Source organism: Chiloscyllium plagiosum, unplaced genomic scaffold (genome assembly GCF_037043375.1).
Source record: "Chiloscyllium plagiosum isolate Xiang-an unplaced genomic scaffold, Cpla_swu_hap1 HiC_scaffold_31, whole genome shotgun sequence".
In the NCBI taxonomy this organism is placed as follows: Eukaryota; Metazoa; Chordata; class Chondrichthyes; order Orectolobiformes; family Hemiscylliidae; genus Chiloscyllium; species Chiloscyllium plagiosum.
This window is the reverse complement of record NW_028270169.1, coordinates 56,674,281-56,700,968: the sequence shown is the minus strand read 5'-3', so window position 1 is coordinate 56,700,968 and position 26,688 is coordinate 56,674,281. Positions and strand designations below refer to the sequence as shown.

Here is a 26,688-nt window from a genome sequence, read left to right as displayed (position 1 = left end):
GAGGATATCCTCAGTGTGGAGGTGCGACATTGTCTCCACCAGGGTTGTGCAGCAATTATTTGCATTACTGTGGGAAATAGTGGCGAAATGGAGCTAATGGAATTGCTCTTTTAGGGATGTGGTATTAGCGTGTTGGGCTAAATGGCCTCTTTCTGTCCTGAAAGTTGCTTTGTTCCAAACTAAAATAGCACTCAGTAAAACAACAATTTGTATAACACCTTTCACAGAGAAAAATGTCCATACCTCAGCGTAATCACACGATAGATCAGCCAGTATTGAAATCTTCTTTTGATGGAATACGGTAGGAGCAAGACCAGAAATTCTGCTTCTTTAGCTCCCAACCTGTGAAAGATGTTGATTGGTTCTGCGTTCAAGTCTCATTTCATGAAACATGAGAACACAGTCCAGGCTCGCCTTTCAGTGCAATGCTGGGAAACTGCTGCTCAGCCAGAGAGACCTATCTTGTGATGGAACCTTTAACCAAAACTTCCTTTGCCCTCTTGGGTGTAAAGAACTTGGCTGAGTTCCTATAAAGAAGGTCCAAGGGATCAAGCTCTCCCATGTGTCCTGGCCAAACCCTAGCCTTTAACTAATGTCACTAGTAAGGAACAAAAACAGAAATTGTTGGAGAAACTCAGCAGATCTGGCAGCATCTGTAAGGAGGAAGCAGAGTTAACTCACTGGACTCGAAACATTAATTCTGCTGTCTCCCCACAGATGCTTCAGTTGCTGAGTTTCGCCAGCCAGTTCTTTTTCTGTTTCAGATTCGAGCATCTGCAGATTTTTCTTTTATTCAGAAAAGCAAATTATCTGGTTTTATTGTTTGTGGGATCATGCTGTCCACTGAAATGCCTGCATGCTACCTTTAAAAGGACTATCTTCACAGGCTGTTTCGTTTTTCCAGTAGGCTGTATTCTGGCAGAAACCCCTAGGAACAGGATGCAGAAAGAATTTTAGATTAAGTCTGTAAATATCACAAACCATGCTGGCTAGGAAAGGGTGTTAATATAATGGAAATTTGCAACTGAAAGCTTTCAGTTAACAGAAATATGCAGATTCGTACAGAGGTAATGTGATTTCTATCTCTGCAGAAGCTCTTCTGCCAAGTGGATTTGATTGTTTTCACTGACGTATTAACTGGAGAATGAAGTGCCATAGCCGAGAGGCTCCAACCGCTGCCTTTGTCACTAACATCACAGGTAAAGGACGCTGCTCCATTCAGGTGCTGCCATTGTGTTGGCTGTTTATTATTTGGCTTTGTTTGTGTCAGGCATCTGGCCCACACATCACAGGAGCTGCAGCAGTTGAGAAGAGAGAACTGACTCCCTCTTACAGGTAATCAATAATTAACACTATGCTGAATAAAAGCTGCTCTGGCTACATAGAGGTTTGAACAATTTCTTCAAATTGAGCCTGTTGTGTTATTAGTATGATGCTGGGGAAGTAAATGTTTTTTATCTGCACATGTGTGTTTTTGCCTCTCTCAGCTCTTGCTGCTGAAACCCTTATCCATGCCTTGTTACTTGACAATTCCAGTGCATCCCAGTTGCTCTCTTACATTCTACCCTCCATAAACATGGGATAATCTAAAACTCAGTTGCCTGTATCTTAACTTGCAGTAAGTCCCATTCTCTTTATTCTTGCTGATCTATACTGATCTAAGGTTAAGCAGAGTCTTCAATGTAACAAATAATTAAGATTAAAAGTTTGAATTAGGTAATGGCTATTAATGGATGATTTAATGTCTAGATATATAAAGGGTGAGCAGCTTGGAATGGGTGTTAGGAGAGCTGCTGACCTGATGTAGAAACATTGAAAATTGTAGCAGAAATCACCCTTTAGGCCTACTAAACCTCCTCCACCATTCACTATTATCATGGCTGATCATCTTTTTTTGTCGGGGAGAAAGTGAGGACTGCAGATGCTGGAGATCAGAGCTGAAAATGTGTTGCTGGAAAAGCGCAGCAGGTCAGGCACCATCCAAGGAGCAGGAGAATCGATGTTTCGGGCATGGCACACTTTCCTCATTCCTGAAGAAGGGCTCATGCCTGAAACGTCGATTCTCCTGTTCCTTGGATGCTGCCTGACCTGCTGCGCTTTTCCAGTAACACATTTTCATCTTTTTTTGTCACCTTGCTCCTGCTTTTTCTTTATACCCCTTGTTGCCTTTAGTTTCTAGAAATCTATCTATTTCTTTCTTCAATGTATTTGAAGGCTTGGCCGCCACAGGCCATTAGATGTAGGAACAGAAGTAGGCCAGTCAGCCCATCAAGTTTGCGCCACCATTCAATGTGATCATGCCTGATCTGACCATCCTCAACTGCACTTTCCTGCCTTTACCCCAGAACCCTTGATTTCCTTACTGATTCAAAGTTTGTCAATCTTAGCTTTGAATATGCCTGATGACCCAGCCTCGACAGTCCTCTGCGATAAGGAATTCCACAGATGTACTACCTTCAGAGAGAAGAAATGATCATAGTCTTAAATGGTCTACTTGTATCCTAAGACTATGACCTTTTTTCTAGACTCCAACCATCCAGATGGGGAAACATCATCCCAACATCCAGTTTCTCCAGCCTTGTCAGAATTTTATACATTTTAATGAAATCACCTCTCATTCTTTTAAGTTTCAGTGAATATAGGCCTAGTCAATCCAATCTCTCCTCAAATGACAATTCTGACATCAAAGGAATCAGTATGGTAAATCTCCACTGCACCCCCACCTCCCCTCTATGGCAAGTATATCCTTTTTTTAGATAAGGAGATCAGCACTGCACACAATACTCCTAAGTGTAGTCTCATTAAGGCCCTGTACACCTTTTTTGCTCCTGTGCTCTAAGCCTCATGCAATAATGAGGTTTGTACATGCCATTTTCCTTTCTAACTGCTTGCTGCATTTGCATGTTTGTTTTCAATAATTGGTGTTTAAGGACGACGAGGTGTCTTTATACATCAACCTTTCCCAATCTACGACCATTCTGCTTTTCCGACCAAAATGAATAACTTCAAACTTATCTATTTTATACCCCATCTGCCATGTAGTTTCCCACTCACCCAGCCTTTGTAAATCACTTTGAAGCCTCTACATCCTCCTTACCACTTTCAATTCTAGCTAATTTTATCATCTCAACAAACTTGGTAATATTACATTTGATACAGTCATGCAAATCATTAACATGGGGCTCAATATAAAGTGAGTACACTCTCTACACAAAGGAAGTCTGTGCTTCTTTCTTTAAACATTCTGATTAAAATCCAATTCCGCCCAAAGTATGTAATTCTCTTCCTTAACCTTTGCCTCTTTCCCCCATTAGGGCACTCCTTAAAACCAACGTGTTTGACCAACTTGTTAATCATCTGACCTCAATTTTCTTGAAGTCATAGAAAGGTTAGAGAAAATTCTAGGGTAGAAGTGACCTGTATAAGAAGGATGGATTGCTCCTGAATTGGAAGGGAACTAATATACTGGCAGGGAGATTTGCTAGAGTTGCTCAGGAGGGTTTAAACAAGTAAGGTGATGGCATGGGACCCAGGGAGATAGTGAGGAAAGAGATCAGTCTGAGACCAGTACAGTTTGGGAAAAGGAGCAAGTCAACCAGTGAGGGCAGGCAGGAACAAGGCAGAGAATGAAGTAGGACTGATAAATTGAACTGCATTTATTTAAATGCAAGAGGCCCAATAGGGAAGGCAGATGAACTCAGGGCATGGTGAGGAACATGGAATTGGGATATCATAGCAATTACAGAGATATGACTCAGGGATGGACTAGTCTGGCAGCTTGATGTTCCAGGATACAAATGCTAGAGAAAAGATAGAAAGGGGGGGCAAAAGAGAAGGGGGTGATGTTTTGGATAAGGGATAACATTACGGCTGTACTCAGGGAGGATATTCCTGGGAATATGTCCAGGGAAGTTATTTGCGTGGAACTGAGAAATAAGAAAGGGCTGATCACTGTAGACCCCCTAATAGTCAGCAGGAAATTGAGAACCAAGTTTGTAAGGGGAGACCACAGTTATTTGTAAGAATAATAAGGTGGTTATGGTAGGGGATTTTAACTTTCCAAACATAGACTGGGGCTGCCATAGTGTTAAGGGCTTGGATGGAGAGGAATTTGATAAGTGTGTAGAAGAAAAATTTCTAATTCAGTACGCGGATGTACCTGCGAGAGAAGGTGCAAAACTTGACCTACTGTTGGGATATAAGGCAGGGCAGGTGACTGAGGTGTCAAGAGGGAGCACTTTGGGGCCAGTGACCATAATTCTATTAGTTTTAAAATAGCGATGGAACAGGATAGACCAGATCTAAAAGTTAAAGTTCTAAATTGATCCAAGGCCAATTTTGACAGTAATAGGTAAGAACTTTCAAAAGTTGATTAGGGGGGTTCGGATGTTCACAGGTAAAGAACAAAGAACAATAAACAAAGAAAATTACAACACAGGAACAGGTCCTTCGGTCCTCCTGCACTGATCCAGATCTTCTATCTAAATTGCCACCTATTTTCTAAGGATCTGTATCCCTCTGTTCCCTACCCATTCATGTATCTGTCTAGATACATGTTAAATGACACTCTGGTGCCTGCCTCTACCACCTTCGCTGGCAACATGTTCCAGGGACCCACCACCCTCTGCATAAAGAACTTTCCTCACATATCTCCCTTAAACTTTTCCCCTCACCCTGAACTCGTGACCCCTAGAAATTGAGTCCTCCACTCTTTGCCATACCTCGCATGATTTTGTAGACCTCACTCAGGTCTCCCCTCAACCTTAGTCTTTCTAATGAAAATAATCCAAGCCTACTCAATCTGTCTTCATAGCTAGCAGCCTCCATTCCAGGCAACATCCTGATGAACTTCCACTGCACCCTCTCCAAAGCATCCACATCCATTTGATAATGTGGCAATCTGAACTGTACGCAGTATTCCAGATGTGGCCAAACCAAAATCCTAGCCAACTGTAACATGACCTGCCAATTCTTGTACTCAACACCCCGTCTGATGAAGCAAAGCATGCCGTATGCCTTTTTGACCACTCTATCAACCTGTGTTGCCACCTTCAGGATACAATGGAATTGAACGCCCAGATCTCTCTGTACATTAATCTTTCCCAGGGCTTTTCCATTTACCTTATAGTTTGCTCTTGAAACGGATCTCCCAAAATGCAACACCTTACATTTGCCCAGATTGAACTCCATCTGCCATTTCTCCGCCCAACTGTCCAATCTATCTATATTCTGCTGTGTGTTCTGGCAGTCTCCGTTCACTGTCTGTTCTTCCACCAATCTTAGTGTCATCTGCAAACTTGCTGATCAGACCACCCATACCTTCCTCCAGATCATTTATGTATATCACAAACAATAGTGGTTTCAGCATGAATCAATTTATCCATCTGGCTAGTACACCCTGGACACTATGCAACTTTACTTTCTCCATCAGTCTATCATGGGGAACCTTATCAAATGCATTACTGAAGTCCATGTATGTATATGACATCTACAGCCCTTCCCTCATGAATCAACTTTGTCACTTCCTCAAAGAATTCTATTAAGTTGGTAAGACATGACCTTCCCTGCACAAAGCCATGTTGTCCATCACTGATAAGGCCACTTTGTTCCAAATGGAAATAGATCCTATCCCTCAGTATCTTCTCCAGCAGCTTCTCTACCACTGACGTCAGGCTCACCTGTGTATATTACAGAGGAGGAAGTGCTGGATGTCTTAAAACACATGAAGATGGACAAATTCTTAGGACCTAATCAGATGTAGCCTAGTACTCTGTTGGAAGTTAGGGAAGTGATTGCTGGGCTCCTTGCTGACATATTTGTATCATTGATAGTCACTGGTGAGGTGCCACAAGACTGGAGGTTGGCTAACATGGTGCCACTATTTAAGAAACGTGGTAAGGAAAAGACCAGTGAGCCTCACATCGGTGTTGGAGGGAATCCTGAGGGATAGGATTTACATATCCTTGGAAAGGTAAGGAATGATTAGGGATGCTCAACATGGCTTTGTACGTGGGAAATCATGTCTCACTAACTTGATTGAGTTTTTTGAAGAAGTAACAAAGAGGATTGATGAAGGAAGAGTCATAGACATGATCTATATGGACTTCAGTGTGACTTTTGACAAGATTCCTCATTGTAGTCTGGTTAGCAAGGCTAGATCTCATGGAATACAAGGACTAGCCATTTGGATATAGAACTAGGGTTGTTTTTCAGACTGGAGGCCTGTGACCAGTGATGTTTCACAAGCATCAGTGCTGGGCCCACTGTTTTTCTTAATTGATATGAATGATTTGGATGCGAACATAGGAGGTATGGTTCGTAGGTTTGCAGATGACATAAAAATTGGAGGTATAGTGGACAGCAAAGAAGGTTACCTCCGAGTGTAACAGCATCTTGATCAGATGGGCCAAGGAGTGGCAGATGCAGTTTAATTTACATAAATGTTAGGTGCTGCATTTTGGAAAGGCAAATCAGGGCAGGACTTATACACTTAATTGTAAGGTCCAGGGAAGTGTTGCTGAACAAAGAGACCTTGAAATGCAGGTTCATAGTTCCTTGAAAATGGAGTCGCAGGTCCATAGGATAGAGAAGAAGGCATTTAGTATGCTTTCCTTTATTGGCCAGAGTATTGAGTTTAGGAGTTGGGAGGTCATGTTGCAACTGTACATGACATTGGTTAGGCCACTTTTGGAATATTGTGTCCAATTCTGGTCTCCTGGCTATAGGAAGGATGTTGTGAAACTTGAAAGGTTTCAGGAAAGATTTACAAGGATGTTGCCAGGGTTGGAGGGTTTAAGCTATAGGGAGAGACTGAATAGGCTGGGTTTGTTACCCCGAGTGTTGGAGGCTTAGGGGTGAACTTATAGAGCTTTATAAAATCATGAGGGGCATGGATAAGGTAGATAGACAAGATCTTTTCTTGGGGTAGTGGAGTCCAGAACTAGAGGGAATATGTTTACAGTGAGAAGGGAAAGATTTAAAAGGGATCTAGGGAGCAACTTTTTCACGCAGAGGATGGTACATGTATGGAATGAGCTGCCAGAGGAAGTGGTGGAGGCTGGTACAATTACAACATTTAAAAGACATCTGGAAGGGTATATGAATAGGAAGGGTTTGGAGGGATATGGGTCAAGTGCTGTCAAATGGGACTAGATTAATTTAGGCTATCTGGTCAGCATGGGTCTGTTCCCATACAGTACATCTCTATGACTCTTAACGGTCCCTACCCCTGGACAATGAGGCCTGGGTTCAAGTCCCACCTGTTCCAGGGCATGTAATAACATCTCCAAACACACTGATTAGAATAACAGGTTAAATATTTTTTAAAAAGTTATAGCAGAGAAAACAACTATTTAGCCCATCGTGTTACTCTGGGTGCGGAGGAGTAACCATCTGCCCATTACAGTCCCTCCTTCCCAGGTCTTGCGGGGTACAATGCTTCAAGTACAGATCCAGATTCCTTTTCTTTTGTTGAGAGTTTCTGCTTCCACCACCAAACTGGCCACCACTATCCAAACACTTAACACACTTCGAGCGAAAAAGGTTTGTTCCTTATATTCCTCCGATCCTTCGATCAATCACCATAAATATGTGCCCCTGGTAATAGACCTTTCCAGGGGAAATTAGTCTTTCTGTCTACTTTTTTGAGGGTTCACCTAATTCTCATGTTACTAAGTGTAATATTTTGTTTATAACCCTCCTTTGAAGCATGTTGAGATGTTTCAAATGATTCAAGTAATGGTTCAAGTTCTAAATTGGAGCAAGGCAAACTTTGGTGGAATTAGACAGGAGCTTGCAGGGGTTGGTTGGAATAATTTGTTTGCAGGCAAAGGGACCTCTGGCAAGTTGGGGCCTTTAAAAGTGTGATAGCTAGAGTTCAAGGTTTGTATGTTCCTTTGAGGGCGAAGGGCAAGATTTGCAGGAAAAGGGAACTGTGGATGATGAGAAATATTGAGACTTTAACCAGAAAAAAGGAGGCATGGCTCAGGTACAGGCAGCTGGGATCAAGGGAATCCCTGGAGATATACAGGGAATACAGGAATTTACTGAAGAAGGAAATCAGGAGGGCTAAAAGGAGATACCCTTGGATGAGAAGATTAGAGTGAATCCAAAGAGGTACTTTAGGTATATTAAAGGAAAAAGAATAACTTGAGAGAGAGAATAGGACCCCTCAAGGACCAAAGTGGAAATGTATGTGTGGAACCGCAGGAAATGGACAAGGTTCTAAATGAATATTTCTACTGTGTGGAGTACTGTGGAGAAAGACCTGAAGACTTGGGAACTTGGGAAAGTTAGTGGTGATATCTTGGGGACAGTCAATATCACAATGGAGGAGGTGTTGGATGTATTAGAGTATGTGAAGTTGGACATATCTCCTGGTCTTGACCAGATATGACCAAGAACACTGCAAGAGGCTAGAGACAAAACTGCGGAGGCCCTGGCTGATGTATTTGCATCATTGTTAACCACAGGTGAGGTCCTGGAAGACTGGAGGGTAGCGAGTGTTGTGCCCTTATTCAAAAATGGCTGCAAAAACCTTCCTACCCTGGGAACTATAGACTAGGTAAGCTGAACATCTGTTGTGGATAGGTTACTTGAGAAGATTCTGAGGGATAAGATGTACATACATTTGGAAAGGCAGGGTTTGCTTAGGAGTTGTCTGCATGGCTTTGTGAGTGGGAGATCATGCCTCACAAATTTGTTAGCGTTCTTTGATGAAGTGACCAGGAAGGTTGACAAGGGCAAGTCGGCAGGTGTAATCTATATGGATTTCAATAAGGCTTTTGATAAGATTCCACTTGGTAGGCTGCTCTGGAAGGTTAGATTGCATGGAATCCAGGGGAAGCTGGCAAATTGGATACAAAATTGGCTTGATAGTAGGAAGCAGAGGGTAATAGTGGAAGGATGCTTGTTGGACTGGAGGCCTGTGACAAGTGGAGTGCCTTAGAGGTCGGTGTTGGGCCCATTGTTGTATGGATGAGAATGTACAAAGCAGGATTAGTAAATTTGCAGACGACACTAAAATAGGCAGTATTGTGGATAGTGAGGAAGATTGTCAGAATTTGCAGCAGGATATTGATCAGCTGGGGAAGTTGCCAGAAATGGCAAATGGAGTTTAACATAGATAAGAGTGAGGTCTTGCATTTTGGAAAGTCAAATCAAGGTAGGAGTTTCATGATGAATGGTGGGGACTTGAGGAGTGTAATGGTACAGAGGGACCTTGGAATTCAGGTGGAGTCACAGGTAGACAGGGCAATGAAGGTTTTTGGCACACCAGCCCTCCTCAGTCAGGGCATTGAGTATAGAAGTTGGGAAGTTATGTTGCAGTTGTACAGGATGTTGATGAGGCCACGGTTGGAGTATTGTGTTCAGTTTTGGTCACCTAGTTATAGGAAGGATGTTTTTAAACTGGTAAGAGTGCAGAAAAAATGTACAAGGATGTTGGCAGGACTCAAGGGTCTGAGTTATAGGGAGAGGTTGGGGAAGCTAGGATATTTTTCTTTAAAGTGCAGGAGACTGAGGGGGGACCTTATAGAGGTGTATAAGATCATGAGAGGCATGGATAGGGTGAATGCACTCAATCTTTTTCCCAGGGTTGGGGAAACGAGGACTAGATGGCATCAGTTTAAGGTTAGAGGGGAAAGAATAAAAGGGAACCTGAGGGGCAACCTTTTTACACAGAGGGTGGTACGCATATGGAATGAGCTGCCAGTGGAAGTGGTTGAGGCAGGTACACTAACTACACCTAAAAGGCATTTGGACAAATACATGAAAAGGAAAGGATTAGAAGGATATAGGCCAAGTGCAGGAAAATGGGGTTAGTGTGGGTAGACATTTTGGTCGGCATGGAGCAGTTTGGGTCAAAGGACCTGCCTTCGAGCTGTAGGACAGTATGACTCTATGATTAAAATGCTGTATGCACACTATATAATGTGTGTGCTGCATGTGTGCTTGTACATATACTTATCTGCATACACATATTTATTTCTGCATAACTGCTTGTATCTGTTGTGGCAGCCTGTTACTCTGGAAAGCCAGACTAATATTCTTGAGAGGTACGAGTTCAAATGTTACTACTGCAGTTGCCAGAATTTAAATTTACATAATAAATGGAATAAAAAGCTAGTAATGGTTCAAACCACTAGATTGTTTTAAACTCCCAACTAATTCACTTTCATGGAAAGAAATCGGAGGACAGGATGATGAATCAAATGGCCTCCCTGTGTATCCCATGATTCTATCTTACTCAGTTTGGCCCACATTTAGGTCAAGGCCTGTACATTGTGGTTGATTGTTACATGACCTTGGAAATGGTCTCCTGAGCCAGTGGTGATGTGTTCCAGTTCAATGAAGAAGGCTGAGTTGCTATTTATGTTTACATTTATGTTATAGTCTGAAGTTATGGACTATAATGGTAGAACATTCAATTTTCTTTCATCTTCTTGCTGACCAGGAATCTTGCCTACTGTTACTGCCTGCCATTGATATGTATTGGAAAGATTTTCAAATTGATACTCAACCCGTTTGGCCAGGTTATGAACATACTTGCTTGACCATCAAGGCCTAAAGCGGCACTGACATGTGGAGGTTAAGTGTCAGAGGCAATGCCCCAGAACTCCTCCAAGAAACCAGTATGTTATAATCAACTGTTATGAGCATGTTATGGACTTCAGTGTCCATTACAAATAGTGACTCAGTAGTACCACTGCTGACCAAGCAGGCTGAGTCCTAAAATTGTAGCTGCTCGACTGGGTCTGCAGTAGGGAGTGAGGGGCTAACAAGCATGAAAATCCCGTTTGACCTTGTACTCACAGTTTTTAGAAACAAAAAGTTAACAACTTTAAAACTAGCTGCCCTTGTTGAATCGTTTAATCAGTTAAAAGGTAGTCTGCTGATCAAAATGCAAAATCCAGATTCCTTTCAAGTCTTTATCCCTAGATAATTAAAGGTTTTATCAATGTCCAAATCTCAGGTTAGACAATGCACTTTAGGTGATGTCCCACTTTGAATCTGTTTTAAGCTGAGGTCCAGTTTTTGCGAGAGAAGAATCTTGAATGAAATAATGCTCCCCAGAGTGCGTGCATACATATGTGAGTGAGTTAGAGAGAGAAAAACAGAGAGTGTGTGTTTGCGTGCACGCGCATGTGAAAGAAGAGAGGATGTGTGCGTGCATGTGAGAGACGGAGGGTGTCTGAGTGTATTTGAGTAGTGAGTGTGTTTGCATTTGAAAGAGTGTGGATGTGTGTGCATGTGTATATATGAGAGTGTGCATGAGTGAGTGTTTGTGTGTAAGATAGGATCTGTGTGTGGGAGTATATACTGTGGTGGAGTTACATGAAGTGTGACATGAACCCAAGATCATGGTTGAGACCGTCGTCATGGGTACGGAACTTAGCTATCAGCCTCTGCTCAGTGATTTTGCGTTGTTGAATAACCTGAAGTCTGCACTGGAGGTTGCTCACCTGAAGATCGGAGGCTCAATGTCCTGTACCGCTGAGGTGTTCCCCCACTGGGAGGAAATCACCACCAACGCCCCCCCTCCCCCCGCTGAGTGTTGATCATTGTGCGGTGTCCATACATCTGTTGTCATACTGTCAGCATAGTCTCACCAATGTACCATACCTCAGAGCATCCTTGCCTGCATCGTATAAGATAGAAGACATTGGCCAATTCACTTGAGTAACTGCCTTGTACGTGGTGGGTGGTGTTTCCATGTGTGATGGTAGTATCCATGTTGATGATCTGACATGTGCTGCAGATTGCCATGGCAGGGTTGTGTAGGGTTGTGATCGATGATGTCCTGAAGGCTGGGTAGTTTGCTGCGAACGATGGTCTGCCTAAGGTTCGGTGGTTGTTGGCGTTGAGTATTGATGCTGTTGCAGCGATGCCATCCTACAACTCATCCGCTTTATTTGCAACCACAACTTCTTCAGCTTTGACGACTGGTTCTTCATTCAGACTCATGGAATGGTCAAGGGGACCAAATTTGCACCCCAATATGTATTCAGAGGATCTGCTCGGATGATGAGGAACGTGAATGACACCTGAAGATGTTGAAGGATGCACTCATAAGAACAGGATACGATGCTTAGCTCACCTATCGCTAATTCCATCATGCCACTGCAAAAAACTGTAATGACCTTCTCACATGGCTAACGAACGATAGGCTACCCTTCGTCATCCAGTACTTTCCTGGAGCGGAGAAACTATGCCATACTCTTCACAGCCTTCAACATATCATCAATGATGATGAATACCCTTGCCACAACCTTTCCTACCCCTCCACTTCTTGCCTTCAAACAACCGCCAAACCTTAGACAGACCATTGTTCGCAGCAAACTACCCAGTCTTCAGCACAACATCGACCACAACCCTGCCATGACAATCTCTGCAGCACATGTCAGATCATCAAAATGAAAATTACCATCACATGAGGGAACAGCACCTACCACATACACGGTCATCGTCTGTCTTATACGATGCAGACAAGGATATCCTGAGGTATGATACATTGGCGAGTTCATGCAAATACTATGACAATGGATGAATGGACACCGCACAATGATCAACACTCAGGGGGTGTTCTCTCCCAGTGGGGGAACACTTTGGCAGTCCAGTACATTCACCCTCTGATCCTCAGGTGAGCATCCTCCAGCGTGAACTTTGAGATATGCAACAAAGCAAAATCGCTGATAGCTAAGTTCCGTACCCATGAGGACAGTCTCAACCATGATATTAGGTTCATGTCGCACTATAGGTAACCCCACCATACTATATACTCCCACATATAGATTCACGCATGCCCACTCGCACACTTACACACACCCTCTCCCACACACAAACACTCTCTCTCTCTCTCTCGCACAAACATAGACACTCTCACTCTCACCACACACACACACACTCTGTCACTCACATTCACATACGCAGAGGCATGGACACAGACACACACATGCACACACACACATACACACTCTGTCACTCACATTCACATACGCAGAGGCATGGACACAGACACACACACACACTCTCTCTCTCTCTCTCTCTCTCTGTCTGTCTGTCTCTCTCTCTCACCCACATAGACACACATGCTGGGGTGCATTATTTCATTCAAGATTCTTTTCTGTCAAAAATAAAACTGGACCTCAGCTTAAAACATAGATATCAAGTGGGACCTCACATCTGAAGTGCATTGTCTAACCTGGGATGTCATCCCTTGTACATTGATAAAACCTTAAATTATGTAGAGACAGAGTTTTGAAAAGAATCTGGATTTTGTATTTTAATCAGGAGTCTACCTCCTAACTGATTAAAGGATCCAATAAGGGCAGCTAGTTTTAAAGCTGTCAATTTTTTGCTTATAAATACTGTGTCTTATACCTCCCTACCATACCATGCCTGAGGAAGGAATTGAGCTCTGAAAACTTGCAATTTCAAATAAATCGGTTGGACTATATCTTGGTGTTGTTTGATTTTTGACCCAGAAAAACTGAAGTAATGAATTCCTTGCAAATTAATATGGAGTCTCTAAATTAAAGTGCAGGAGCTACTGAATGGGGAGAAATTTAATAGATGCTGTTGTAATGAGCAATGTGCTAATTATACAATGCTAAACAGTTTTATTTCATAAAGATTTACATTTGTATGTTATCACATTCCAAAGTGTCTCATATATTATGAATTTTTTGTAATATAGTCACTGTGTTACAGATTAACATTTAACTGCGCCCTCACTGATTTGCTGGAAGGGTGGATTTTATTGTGTGTCAGCTTTTTAAAAAAAAACATTTGTTGCTAACTTGTGCTGAATTAAATACAGTGGTGTCTAGGAAATTAAACTTTCCTTCTGTGCTGTGGCTTGTGTTTAATAGATTGCTGATTATTGAGGATATTAATGAATTTTGCTTCTGTGCAAGGCTGAATTCTCCTTCCACCAACAAAAGCACAGAAAGTATTGTTACTATAGTGAATGCTAAAATACAGTGTGGAGTTAGACTGAAAAAGAAGCCCTTGAGAAATGGGAAAGCTACCCAAAAACCAGCAGTGGCAGCTTTGTGGACCATTGCCATACTGTGCATGGCAACAACAGCTGTTTCAATACCACCTTCTAAATCTGCATCTTTTACCACCTAGAAGGAAGGGACACCAGATACATGGGAATACCTCCACTTGCAAGATCCCCTCCAAGCCACACCCTATCCTGGCTTAGAAATGTATTACTATACCGTGGGCGGCACGGTGGCACAGTGGTTAGCACTGCTGCCTCACCTGCCGGAGACCCGGGTTCAATTCCCGCCTCGGGCGACTGACTGTGTGGAGTTTGCACGTTCTCCCTGTGTCTGCGTGGGTTTCCTCTGGGTGCTCTGGTTTCCTCCCACAGTCCAAACATGTGCAGGTCAGGTGAATTGGCCATGCTAAATTGCCTGTAGTGTTAGGTAAGGGTGGGTTGCGCTTCGGCGGGTCGGTGTGGACTTGTTGGGCCGAAGGGCCTGTTTCCACACTGTAATCTAATCTAATCTATTCCTTTACTGCCCTGGATCAAAATCCTGGAACGCCCACTCGAACAACACTGACTGCATTTGTATTTCTGTAAATATGCATATATATACATATGCTGCTTGAGAATGTACAGTGTGCCTTTGCACATGCATGTTTATTTGTGTTTGTCAATGTGTCTGTTTGTCTTAAACTACTTAAACAGAAAATATGTCCTTACCCTTTGACTTTTAGGATTCTCCTTTGGACTTGTTGGGCCGAAGGGCCTGTTTCCACACTGTAAGTAATCTAATCTAAGTAATCTAATCTAATCTAATCTAACTCTAAGACCAAATTCCCTATACATCAACACAAGCACAGAAGGTATTGTTACTTAATGACTGCTAAAGTGTAATTCAGGAATTAGTGAGATTGAAAAAGGGGCCCCTGAAAACCACAAATAAAAATTCCCTTGACAAAATCTCAAGAATGTGATCTGTATGGACTTCAGTAAGGCGTTCGAAAGGTTCCCCATGATAGACTGGTTAGCAAGGTTAGATCACATGGAATACAGGGAGAACTAGCCATTTGGATACAGAACTGGCTCAAAGGTAGAAGACAGGTGGAGGATTGTTTTTCAGACTGGAGGCCTGTGACCAGTGGAGTGCACAAGGATCGGTGCTGGGTCCTCTATTTTTTGTCATGTAATAAATGATTTGGATGTGAGCATGAGAGGTATGGTTAGTAAGTTTGCAGATGATACCAAAATTGGAGGTGTAGTGGACAGTGAAGAAGGTTACTTCTGATTACAACAGGATCTTGATCAGATGGGCCAATGGGCTGAGAAGTGGCAGATGGAGTTTAATTCAGATAAATATGAGGTCATAGTCATAGAGTCATAGAGGGGGGGCTGAACAGACTAGGGCTGTTTTCCCTGGAGTGTCAGAGGTTGAGGGGTGACCTTATCGAGATTTACAAAATCAGGAGGGTCATGGATAGGATAAATAGACAAGGTCTTTTCCCTGGGGTGGGGGAGTCCTGAACTAGATGGCATAGGTTTAGGGTGAGAGGGGAAAGGTATATAAGAGACCTAAGGGGCAACTTTTTCACACAGAGGGCAGCACGCGTGTAGAGTGAGCTGCCAGAGGAAGTGGTGGAGGCTGGTACAATTGCAACATTTAAAAGGCATTTTGGTGGGTATATGAATAAGCAGGGTTTGGAGGGATTTCTATCTGGTCTTCTCACCTGTGGGAAAATTTCTCTTAGTCTACACTGACCGTAATTACAAAACCTGTCAATTGTGTCTACTGTATTGAGAAGAGCCCAAGTGCCTTCAATCTATCCCATTAACTGAAGTCCCCCAACCTTGGAACCATTCTTGTAAGTCTTTTCTGCACCGTATTACCTTCACATCTTTCCTAAAGTGTGGTGCCCAGAAGTGCCCAGACAAGTGCCTCCAGCTGAGGACAAGCCAACTTTTCTAAGGTTCTTCAGAACTTTATTTTTGTTTACTATGCCTCTGTTATTATAGCTTAGGATGCTTGTAGGTTCTGTTAACCTACCAGTCTCTCACTCTGTCCTGTCAACTTCAATAATTTATGCATATATATATATATATACCAAGGTCTCTTTGCTCATACCAAAATGTGCATATGCTAAATGGGAGCAGATGTATGCCATTCAGCACTTCAAGCCTTCTCTTGCATTCAATAATATCATGGCTGAATCTGTTGTGTTCCAAATTCCACATTTCAAACTACCCTCAATAAAATTTGATTCCCTTATCTAACAAGAATCTAACAAGACCTGGTCAATATCCAGGTTTTGACTGACAAGTGTCAGGTAACACTTGCATCACACAAATATATAAAAGAGACCTAAGGGACAACATTTTCATGCAGAGGATGTTGCGTGTATGGAATGAGTTGCCAATGGAAGTGGTGGAGGCTAGTACAATTGCAACATTTAAAAGGCATCTGGATGGGTATATGAATAGAGTCATAGAGATGTACAGCATGGAAACAGACCCTTCGGTCCAACCCGTCCATGCCGACCAGATATCCCAACCCAATCTAGTCCTACCTATCAGCACCTAGCCCATCTCCCTCCAAACCCTTCCTATTCATATACCCATCCAAATGCCTCTTAAATGTTGCATCTGTACCAGCCTCCACCACTTCTCTGGCAGCTCAGTCCATACACGTACCATCCTCTGTATGAAAAAGTTGCCCCTTAGATCTCTTTTATATCTTTCCCCTCTCACCCTAAACCTATGGCCTCTAGTTCTGGACTCCCCAACCCCAGGGAAAAGACTTTGTCTATTTACCCTATCCATGCCCCCCATAATTTTGTAAACCTCTATAAGGTCACCCCTCAGCCTCCGACACTCCAGGGAAAACAGCCCCAGCCTGTTCAGACTCTCCCTATAGCTCAAACCCTCCAACCCTGGCAACATCCTTGTAAATCTTTTCTGAACCCTTTCAGGTTTCACAAGATCTTTCCGATAGGAAGGAGACCAGAATTGCACGCAATATTCCAACAGTGGCCTAACCAATGTCCTGTACAGCCGCAACATGACCTCCCAACTCCTGTACTCAGTACTCTGACCAATAAAGGAAAGCATACCAAACACCTTCTTCACTATCCTGTCTACCTGCGACTCCACTTTCAAGGAGCTATGAACCTGCACTCCAAGGTCTCTTTGTTCAGCAACACTCCCTAGGACCTTACCATTAAGTGTATAAGTCCTGCTAAGATTTGCTTTCCTAAAATGTAGCACCTCACATTTATCTGAATTAAACTTCATTTGCCACTTCTCACCCCATTGGCCCATCTGGTCCAGATCCTGTTGTAATCTGAGGTAACCCTCTTCGCTGTCCACTACACCTCCAATTTTGGTGTCATCTGCAAACTTACTAACCATACCTCTTATGCTCGCATCCAAATCATTTATGTAAAAACAAAAAGTAGAGGACCCAGCACCGATCCTCGTGGCACTCCACTGGTCACAGGCCTCCAGTCTGAAAAACAACCCTTCACCACCACCCTCTGTCTTCTACCTTTGAGCCAGTTCTGTATCCAAATGGCTAGTTCTCCCTGTATTCCATGACAATAGGAAGAATTTGGAGGGATATGGACTGGGTGCTGGCACATGTTACTAGATTGGGTTGGCATGGACAAGTGGACTGAAGGGCCTATTTCTGTGCTGTCATCTCTATGACTCTTAATACCTCAAGGGACCGTTGTAGTTGTACACCAAGGTCCCTCTAATCCTCAATCCTCCCAGGTTCCTACTGTTCATCGTGTATTTCCTTGTCTTGTTTATCCTGTGCAAGTACATCATATCACATTTATCTGAATTGAATTCCATTTGCCACTGATCAGCCTGTCTGACCGGCCCATCTCTGTTCTCCTTAAGTCTAAAACTATCCTCTTCACTTTTTACCACCACGCCAACTTTTGCAATGTCTGCAAGCTTACTGATCAACCCTGCTACATTCAAATCTAAATCATTTATATAAACCACAAACAGCAAGGGCCACAACATTGACCTTGCTGGACACAGACCTTCAGTCGGAAAAACTCCCCTTAATCATCACCCTCTGCTTCCCACCACTCAGCCAACTGTCAGTCCAATTTACCACATTTTGCTGGATCCCAGGGTCTCCTACCTTTGCTATCAGCCTCCCATGCAGGCCTTATCAAAAGCCTTGCTGAATTCCAGGTAGCCTGCATTCTTGCCTCACTTCCTGTACTTGTCGATCACACTCCATTATCGATCCAGGGAGAGCAGCTTGCATTTAATGCTGTCAGGATGAAGAGAGACTTTACAATATCACCGTGGCAATAATGTAACTGTTCAGAGAGGGTCTTGAGGGAGAGAGATACTGAAAAAGAAGAGGAAAGAGTGGGGAGGGGTACAAGATGGTGGGAATAGAGAATGACAAGGGAAAGCAAAAGATGGAAGGGGAATAATAGATAGGTGGGTAGAGAGGAGACCGGAGTGAGGTGTAGTGTTATGTCTCTATGTCAAAGCTTTTCATCCGACATTGGTTATGACAATTCACAAAATATCATTTAAAGGAGAAAGCCAATTATTTATAGTTCAAGATAGGAGTGCTCATTGGTTGGCAAGTAGAGTCTGGTTAGTAGAAGGATTGCAATGGATAATTCACCAATTAATGATGACTGACAGCTAACTGCCAGGTTTTGTTTGGATTTTAAACCAAGGAGATTGACTCTGTTTAGTCAGGGCATTGTACTGAGAAATGAGCCAGCAAGCATTTATTACCTATTTTGTTGAGTTGGAACAGGTGTAGTGCATATACATGTTCTTTATTCCTGAAGAGACAGGGCCCTGTGTATTAATACATGTAACCTCCAGTACAAATGTGCCACATCACAATCCTGACTGACAATCCTAAATTGGTTGCCATTAAAGTTTGGCACAAATTTGGAATTATTCAGTAAATAGTGTCCAATTGCAGAATCATATCTAATATTGGTCACTGTGTTGCAAGTTTTGCAAACATGGGCCGGTTGAGTATAATCAGTACCTTGTTTGTTTAACACAGCTGATGGGATAGGCTATTTGATGTAAGCTGCCAGTCATTAGGTTGTACAACTTTTATACCTCACATAACATTGGTATTGAAATTCATATACCACATTACTCATTTGTGTGATAGTTGAAACAACGTTTTGGCTTGATGGCAGCATTCTGTTAGTGGCAAAGACCACTCGTGTTACTACAGTGTAGTAGTAACATGAAACAGCTAGTTTCACCTGTTGCTCAGATGTTTGAGAGACCTTACCCTTCTGAGATAGGCTGGGATCTTTGCAGGACCAAGAGTGACTGACTTTATGCCTTTTATGAGTTTGTGTATACAGCAAGAAATGGTCTAGTCAGGGAGGCCATTATCTCACAGAATGGTTTTGATGAGGCCTATCTCAGCATCAAGATTGCACGATGAACAAATAGCTCAGGCCCTAATTATAGGTTTGCTTGCTGATAAGGTCAATCTTACAGTGCAAAACTGTAGGACTCCCAAAGTGTATGCTGACCATTGAAGATAAATTTGTGGTAAACAGTGATGAAGAACCAAACTCGCCCCACGCTTGTAAAACTTGCAACAAAGCATACAACATTCATTATAATTGTGCAATTGAACATTTGCTATACAATCCTGAATATGCGAAGAATTATAGTTTCAAGTGATTTAGGATGGTCAATTGGGCCAGCAATTTAGCACATTTACGTGTCGTGGAAATTGCATATATTAATGTACAGGTGATCTTTGCAAATAGGAACAACCTGTAAGCACTGCAATTGTTTCAACTCAACAAAATAGGTGACATCCATTTTTTGGTTCACCTCTCTGTGAGTGCCCTAATCATCGGAGTCAACATACCTGATTTTAAATATTAAACAAAACTTGTCACTTAGCTGTCAATCATTATCATTGGTGAATGTTCCATGGTTACACCTCTACCAATCAGAATCCATTTAACAACAATGCAAACTCTCTTCTCATACCTTATAAACATTGATTTTTAAACTAACTTTCTTGCGAGTTGTCCTGATGAGTGCAGGACAAAAAGCTTTAACAAGCTATGCATTTTTCAACATTATTCAAGTTCTGTACAATCATTTATAGTAATATGCCTTTAAGAGATGAACTCATGATATTATATGATCTGATGCTGTAAAGATCTAAAATCTCATCTTACCTGAGATCATTTGAATCATAAAACTCTATTGGAAGCTGCAAATGCTGCTCTGTTGAAACTTCACAGATTATAAGCCCAGAAATGTGGGTGTCTGAAGACTATAATATTTGTATGTAATAGTTGTTGTAAATATTTGTTTGATTCTTTAATGCCACGCTATCTACTTCCAGTTTCTTATAAGCGATAGCCTAAGCTTTGTCGCATCAGGTAAACCACCCTGCTCGAGGCAGTGTCAGACCAGGAGGACAAAAGATGTTGGGGAGGAAGGGAGAGAGAGCAAGGGTTAGGGAGAGTTGCTTGTCTTGATCAAGAATGAGATTTCATTACCCATTTGTTCATGATTTTAGTCAAAACATAGCTCCTTGATCGAGCTTTTTGCCACCAAATCTAATAACCCCCCTCTGGCCCAGTGACAGTGTTTGTTTGATTACTCTTCTATAAAGTATCTTAGGTTAGGCTAGTTATTGTTTCCTTAATTATAGTGCTCTGGTGTCGTTACTTGGCTCACTATGTCCATTTAATACGGAGACAACCTCATTCTTTTATAATTGAAACCTGGAGATTTCTGGAGTTATTGGAATCCTTTGTTGTTGGTATGTTGGAGAGCAAATGTATCGATGAATGGAGAAGGTGTGCAGTGAATGTGCTATATTTCCCCCCTGGAGTGATCTGTATGTGTTACAGTATGGGCGTGTTGAAATAATTATTGCCACAGCTATGGGTACTTCATGTAAAAGCTGCATTTTAAGATTCCGATGTCAGAGACGCGGAACCGGTAACTTTAGCTTGCAATGGTGGTGTGCATCAGGCAGTTTCAGATTAGACGCTTGATATACATTTCTCCCAATATTCATTTCAATTCACCGCAATGACAGGAGATATCAAGTGTGTTTGTATGTGTGCGCAAATATGTGAACTTTAACGTTTTTGACCAATTAGTGGTAATATGCTGACAGATCAGCACAGTACAAGTATTTTGATCATTGCTTCTTTAGTTACTGAATGGTGTCAAATGTTTGTTTATTCAGTAAATGTCCAAATATGAAGTCCTTTCATCTGTATTGTGAATAAGATGTTCTCTGCTAAACCTTAGTGCATGTGATCAAAAAGATGTTGCCATAGCAACATCCGTGATCTGTCAGGAGTTTCATTGGATGATTTTGGTCTTAACAATGTAAAGCGAATGAGCAAAAAAGAGACTCAAACCAGAAAGAATTTGCATTTGTAACAACTGGATCATGAATCAGGAATTCTGCATATGTCAATATTTAATTTCTTAATATGAACACAGTTAAAGCACTTCCAATGAAAAATGTGTTTATTTTGATGCTGCTAGGTTGAACTATATGATGCACTTTATATTTCCACGTTAAAAATCACACAACATCAGGTTATAGTCCAACAGGTTTATTTGGAAGCACTAGCTTTCAGAGCACTGCTCCTTCATCAGGTAGCTAGTGACTAGTTACCTGACGAAGGAGTAGCACTCTGAAAGCTTAGTAATTCTAAGTAAACCTATTGGACCTTAACCTGGTGTTGTGTGATTTTTAACTTTGTCCACCCAGTCCAACACCGGCACCTCCTCATCATGGCTTATATTTCCAGTCAGCTCTGTCTAAATTTATACCTGCTCACTTCCACTTTTCCCAGATCTTTTTTGTGATAATTATTATGGTACATTTTGGTTTGAAATTTTTCTTTGCTCCCCACTGTACATTTTTGAGTGCATGTTTTGCCAATGCTGTTACCTCTCAACTACCTTTTCCACAATTTGGTTTCCCATGGGTGAGTGTTCCCAGAGTTTGATCCTGTTCTCTTTCCTTGTATTTCCCAGAGACACTTCATCGGAATTCGTAGTACTGGCTTCAACACTGCACACTTACTCTGCCTACTCTTTCAGCTCCTCCACTCACTTATAGTATAACACTGCCTGTCTGTTAATCAAGAATGAGCTATAATTTTCTCCTGCAGTCTTTCCCTAGCCATTATCTGAGGTTGAACAACACTACTGTATTCATGTCCTTCATGTCCTATTTAGCCTATTTGTTGTTGATGAATGAAGAATAGGATAATGATGTTGAAGATGGTAATGATGACTGAGGTGGAAATGATGTTCACGGATTCCAACTTGTCATTTTTTTTGCATAAAGCACACAAGCAACATTTTCAGCATTGTGAAAGCAATTACAGCGCCATTTCTAGTGACCTGTTTTTCTATCATTGCTGAACTATACTAGCTGCTGGTTAGACAATAGCCCAACTTTAAAATTCTCATTCTCATTTTAAATCCCTCCATGTCCTTGTCCCTCTGGATCGATGTAACTTCTACCAGCCCCATGAACCTCCAAAATATCTAATCCTATCCAATTCTGGTGTCTTGAAGCACCCTTTATTTTAATCATTCTTCCATTGGTGAGCACACTATCAGTTGCCTGGGCTCTAGTTAAGCTTGGAATTCACTTTCTTAAACTTGGTCTGCCTACCTTACCACTTTATCTCTTCGTAAAACCTTACTCTTTGACCATACTTTTGATCTTCAAGTCTTTTAGCTGTTTATATTCCAGTGCCAAATTTTGTTTTTATAATTGCTCCCATGAAACACCTTAGGATGTTTCGTGCCACAGAAATGCAAGTAGTAACTCTTCTTGATTCTGATAAGTATTTGATTTCTTCTGTAATGAACACCTGCGTTTTATTCCTTCAAGAGTTTAGATCAGAGTGGTGCTGGAAAAGCACAGCAGGTCAGGCAGCATCTGAGGAGCAGGAAAGTCGAGGTTTTGGGAAAAAGCCCTTCATCAGGAATAGAGGCAGGAAGACTCCAGGGTGGTGAGATAAATAGGGATGGGAGGGTGACTGGGGAGAAGGTAGCAAAGAGTATGATAGGTGAATGGGGGTGGGGATGGAGGTGATAGGTCAGAGGGGAGGGTGGGCAGCAGATAGGTGGGAAGGGAGATTGGCAGGTAGGACAAGTCATGGGGACAGTGCTGAGCTGGAAGGTTGGAACTGAGGTAAGATGGGGGAGGGGAGATGAGGAAACTGGTGAAGTCTTTGCTACCTTCCCCCACCCTCCTCTCTGACCTATCACCTCCATCCCCACCCCATTCACCTATTGTACTCTTTGCTACCTTCTCCCCAGCCACCCCCCACCCCCATTTATCTCACCATCCTGGAGGCTTCCTGCCTCTATTCCTGATAAAGGGCTTTTGCCCGAAATGTCGATTTTCCTGCTCCTCGGATGCTGCCAGACCTGCTGTGCTTTTCCAGCACCACTCTGATCTAAACTCTGGTTTCCAGCATCTGCTGTCCTCACTTTTGCCTTTTATTCCTTCAACTCAACTTACAATAGTAAACCTGTACAATACACTACAATTTCTTTAATATCGTTGATGGAATCAGTGATGGCTGGCTACATGCAAAATTAGGTTGTTTGGAAAAAGTTCAATGACCTGCTCAGTCATATGAATATGTGTAAGTATGTGTGTAAGTGGGATGATGCACGTGATGGTGTGCTGAGTGTATGTGCACAAACTTGTATGTATAGAATCACATGCAGCTGCTTAAAATGTTGCAGCAGAGACAGGCCATTTGGCCAACTTCATCATATTTCTCCTTCCATTCTGTCATGTAATTATCAATAATTCCTCTTAAGTGCCTCTACGTTATTCATCTGAACTAATTATGACTGTTCTCTGGGGTAAGGAGGTTTCTCTTGAATCAGTAGTGACTATCTTTTAGTTTTGTACCCAGCCATTAGTGAAAATCTTGGGATATATTTTATTGTGGAGACAGGTGGGTTCTGAGGTGGGAGCACTGGCACTTTCTTTTAAGAGGATGTGGTACTGCTTGACTGACATGTTGCCATCTCTGATGGGAATTGGCAGATACCCACTGCTAGCAACTGGCAAGTCGTCAGTCACTCTTTGCTGACTGTGACCACTATCTAAGATAAAAGAAGCTCACACCAGGTTTCAACAATAAATAAGGAAACATATTTATTATATGCAAACTTATCCTTTAACAAATTGTGAAGCAAATTATTAATTACTAATAATTTAGGGGAAAGCAATGGTCTTGTGATGTTATTGCTGGACTGTTAATCCAGAGAACCAGGTAATGTTTAGATTAGATTAGATTAGATTAGATTACTTACAGTGTGGAAACAGGCCCTTCGGCCCAACAAGTCCACACCGCCCCACCGAAGCGCAACCCACCCATACCCTTACGTTTACCCCTTACCTAACACTACGGGCAATTTAGCATGGCCAATTCACCTGACCGGCACATCTTTGGACTGTGGGAGGAAACCGGAGCACCCGGAGGAAACCCACGCAGACACGGGGAGAACATGCAAACTCCACACAGTTAGTAGTTCCCGCCTGAGGCGGGAATTGAACCCGGGTCTCTGGCGCTGTGAGGCAGCAGTGCTAACCACTGTGCCACTGTGCCACCGTGCCGCCCACAAATGTTCTGGAGTCTCAAGTTCAAATCCTGCTGCAGCATTTTATTGATTTGAATTCAATAAAAATCTGAAATTAAGAGTCTAAAGATGACCATGAATCCATTATCGATTGTCAGAAAAACCCATTTGATTCATTAATATTCTTTAGGGAAGTAATCTGCCATCCTTACCTGCTCTGGCCCATGTATGATTCCAGACCCACAGAAATGTGGTTGACTCTCATCTGCCTTCTCGGCAATTAGGGATGAGCAATAAATGCTGGCCTAGCTAGCAATGCCCACATCCTGCGAACAATGTTTTAAAAAAATGTATGGTAGAACTCCCTTTTAAATCCAAATTGCACACATTCATTCACAAAGAAGACAGACACAATTGACAATCTACGGAAGTATCATGGGTGGAAACATACAGGCAAAAAGGAAAAAAAATCTGTAGATTCAAACTCCAAATCACAAGAGGTGGCATGAAGTGTCTATCTCACAGTTCTTTTTATTTTTGGTAATAATATGACATTGTTGTTGAATACAGTGATCGTCATTTTGGAGCCAGTCAGTTGGACCCTAGGTTTTTGCTTGAATTAGAAATGCCTCTTTTCAGAGTTTTTTAATTGCTGGCTCCCTTTCATTCTCCAAGACAATGAGAGAGAGAGATCCAGCTTGGCTTTCAAGTAAAACACTCTCTTAGATCTGTGACAAATAGATACTGAAATGTATTTAAAAGTTGGGCAGTGTTTTTAAAGTCAAAGGCTTCTGGTGCAAACTAGTCTCATAAAAATATCAAAGATAATTTCTCCAAAATGTTATATGTCTTGATCAACCACACAGTGCCACTTTTGCTTCAAGTGTAACTCCCATTTTTAATTTATATTTCTAAATATACTCTTTGCAGATTTTACAGTATCTATGGGGCTTTGACTCGGGCCTCGCTACCAGTATCCAAGCAGGGGCAATCTTGGTGATGGGAGCTTCAGACAAGGGTGTCCTTTCAGAGGACTGCTCCATCTATATTTTAAGCTGTTCCTATTAATCTGTTGTTCCTGTATCCATTCATTCTCTGAACCATAGGGGTAATGTGGTATTAAATGATAATGTTGATGTTGGCGTACAAAATTTCATCCCCAAAGCAGTGATTCAGTCCAATTAAACAGACCTCAGAGAATTGTTACAATTGAGCTGGGCTAGCTTCATTATTGTTTGGTATTTTAAACTCTCATGGCTAGAGTGGGAGAATGTACCTATTGCAGCTTTCCATTGGAGGCTGGAATGACAGTATTTAGGATTTAATTGCTGTATTCCCTCAACACCATCTGTGACACCCAGAGCTGTCTCAGTCATAGCACTTTGAGGGTGATGTGCTTTTGAAGCAGTTTAAACTGTCAGGACAACTGTAATTCTACAACTTCTCCTGTGAGGTGTGAGGAGTGAGTGTTTCCTCTGTGTCTGCTTCATTGGTTATATGTACTTCTGTAGAATGCAATAATCCTGCATGCCTCATTATACCTGGCATCCTGCTGCAGCTTTGTTTCTGTTCTGCAGATATGATGAACTATGGCCATGTAGTGTTGTGTATCCTAGTCCGCTTCCATATTTTGCTGACCCAGGGTGTAGATTGAAAAGTGTAGCACTGGAAAAGCACAGCAGGTCATGCAGCATCCGAGGAGCAGGACAGTCAACGTTTCTATCATAAGCTCTTCATCAGGAAGAGCTCTTGAAGAGCCTGATTTCCCGTAAAGGGTCTTTGGTTAACTTCTGGCCCACTGAAGTTAGAGTGCAAGGATGCAAAAAAAAAAGTTCCGAATCCTCCCACTCAGAAACTGGCTGCACTGCATCCAGTTCCTGTCTGCTCATTCATATGTCTGAATGTGCTTCCACAATCCAATTTCAGGGAAATCCTTCGGTGTCAACTGCATGTTTTGTGTGAACCGTCTTTAACGGACATAAGGACACAGTCCTATCATCAGGAATGGATCATCATTAAAATTTAGCAGGGAATGGGGTGGAACTTGATTTGCTTCATGAACTGGA

General features: G+C 42.2%; 1 protein-coding gene across 11 annotated transcripts in view; it reads left to right on the top strand.

Moving 5' to 3' along the window:
- Positions 1 to 26,688, top strand: part of camkk1a (calcium/calmodulin-dependent protein kinase kinase 1, alpha a) — a 259,555-nt gene that overhangs the window by 91,802 nt on the left and 141,065 nt on the right. For 6 of the 11 annotated variants that reach the window (XM_087977554.1, XM_087977557.1, XM_087977556.1 and 3 more), the window contains one exon: positions 1,092 to 1,199. The exons of 1 other annotated variant lie outside the window; for it this stretch is intronic. The gene's annotated coding sequence lies outside the window, so the exon portion shown is untranslated. Of the gene's footprint in view, positions 1 to 1,091; positions 1,336 to 1,487; positions 1,619 to 26,688 lie in introns of all 11 variants that reach the window. 4 more of the 11 variants (XM_087977555.1, XM_087977563.1, XM_087977562.1 and 1 more) reach the window with 2 other exon arrangements.